Genomic DNA, 2500 nt, shown 5'->3' on the forward strand with positions numbered 1-2500 from the left:
GAGCGGAGAGCGGCGGACAGCGAGCTAAGCGAGAGGCAGCACCGTCCCTGCTATACGAAAGCCCCATCCAGCCCTGTGCCACCCGGGGGGTTCCAGGGTGCTGAGATGGCTGACATTTTGCTCCGCTCACGACGGTCACCGCGCGACGCAAGAACAGCCCAAAAACAGGCCAAAACGGCCCAAAAACGGGCCAAAACTGGCCATTTTTGGCTGCGCGATGCGAGCAGCGAGCGGCGGACAGCGAGCGAAGCGAGAGGCATCACCGTCCCTGCTATACGAAAGCCCCATCCAGCCCTGTGCCACCCGGGGGGTTCCAGGGTGCTGAGATGGCTGACATTTTGCTCCGCTCAAGATGGTCACCGCGCAACGCAAAAACAGGCCAAAAACTGGCCAAAACGGGCCAAAACTGGCCATTTTTGGCTGCGCGAGCGAGCGGCGAGCGGCGGACAGCGAGCGAAGCGAGAGGCAGCACCGTCCCTGCTATACGAAAGCCCCATCCAGCCCTGTGCCACCCGGGGGGTTCCAGGGTGCTGAGATGGCTGACATTTTGCTCCGCTCACGACGGTCACCGCGCGACGCAAGAACAGGCCAAAAACTGGCCAAAACGGCCCAAAAACGGGCCAAAACTGGCCATTTTTGGCTGCGCGAGCGAGCGGCGAGCGGCGGACAACGAGCGAAGCGAGAGGCAGCACCATCCCTGCTATACGAAAGCCCCATCCAGCCCTGTGCCACCCGGGGGGTTCCAGGGTGCTGAGATGGCTGACATTTTGCTCCGCTCACGACGGTCACCGCGCGACGCAAGAACAGCCCAAAAACAGGCCAAAACGGCCCAAAAACGGGACAAAACTGGCCATTTTTGGCTGCGCGAGCGAGCGGCGAGCGGCGGACAGCGAGCTAAGCGAGAGGCAGCACCGTCCCTGCTATACGAAAGCCCCATCCAGCCCTGTGCCACCCGGGGGGTTCCAGGGTGCTGAGATGGCTGACATTTTGCTCCGCTCACGACGGTCACCGCGCGACGCAAGAACAGGCCAAAAACAGGCCAAAACGGCCCAAAAACGGGCCAAAACTGGCCATTTTTGGCTGCGCGAGCGAGCAGCGAGCGGCGGACAGCGAGCGAAGCGAGAGGCATCACCGTCCCTGCTATACGAAAGCCCCATCCAGCCCTGTGCCACCCGGGGGGTTCCAGGGTGCTGAGATGGCTGACATTTTGCTCCGCTCAAGATGGTCACCGCGCAACGCAAAAACAGGCCAAAAACTGGCCAAAACGGGCCAAAACTGGCCATTTTTGGCTGCGCGAGCGAGCGGCGAGCGGCGAACAGCGAGCGAAGCGAGAGGCAGCACCGTCCCTGCTATACGAAAGCCCCATCCAGCCCTGTGCCACCCGGGGGGTTCCAGGGTGCTGAGATGGCTGACATTTTGCTCCGCTCACGACGGTCACCGCGCGACGCAAGAACAGGCCAAAAACTGGCCAAAACGGCCCAAAAACGGGCCAAAACTGGCCATTTTTGGCTGCGCGAGCGAGCGGCGAGCGGCGGACAGCGAGCGAAGCGAGAGGCAGCACCGTCCCTGCTATACGAAAGCCCCATCCAGCCCTGTGCCACCCGGGGGGTTCCAGGGTGCTGAGATGGCTGACATTTTGCTCCGCTCACGACGGTCACCGCGCGACGCAAGAACAGCCCAAAAACAGGCCAAAACGGCCCAAAAACGGGACAAAACTGGCCATTTTTGGCTGCGCGAGCGAGCGGCGAGCGGCGGACAGCGAGCGAAGCGAGAGGCAGCACCGTCCCTGCTATACGAAAGCCCCATCCAGCCCTGTGCCACCCGGGGGGTTCCAGGGTGCTGAGATGGCTGACATTTTGCTCCGCTCACGACGGTCACCGCGCGACGCAAGAACAGCCCAAAAACAGGCCAAAACGGCCCAAAAACGGGCCAAAACTGGCCATTTTTGGCTGCGCGAGCGAGCAGCGAGCGGCGGACAGCGAGCGAAGCGAGAGGCATCACCGTCCCTGCTATACGAAAGCCCCATCCAGCCCTGTGCCACCCGGGGGGTTCCAGGGTGCTGAGATGGCTGACATTTTGCTCCGCTCAAGATGGTCACCGCGCAACGCAAAAACAGGCCAAAAACTGGCCAAAACGGGCCAAAACTGGCCATTTTTGGCTGCGCGAGCGAGCGGCGAGCGGCGAACAGCGAGCGAAGCGAGAGGCAGCACCGTCCCTGCTATACGAAAGCCCCATCCAGCCCTGTGCCACCCGGGGGGTTCCAGGGTGCTGAGATGGCTGACATTTTGCTCCGCTCACGACGGTCACCGCGCGACGCAAGAACAGGCCAAAAACTGGCCAAAACGGCCCAAAAACGGGCCAAAACTGGCCATTTTTGGCTGCGCGAGCGAGCGGCGAGCGGCGGACAGCGAGCGAAGCGAGAGGCAGCACCGTCCCTGCTATACGAAAGCCCCATCCAGCCCTGTGCCACCCGGGGGGTTCCAGGGTGCTGAGATGGCTG

Source organism: Musa acuminata, unplaced genomic scaffold (assembly GCF_036884655.1).
Source record: "Musa acuminata AAA Group cultivar baxijiao unplaced genomic scaffold, Cavendish_Baxijiao_AAA HiC_scaffold_137, whole genome shotgun sequence".
Taxonomy (NCBI): domain Eukaryota; kingdom Viridiplantae; phylum Streptophyta; class Magnoliopsida; order Zingiberales; family Musaceae; genus Musa; species Musa acuminata.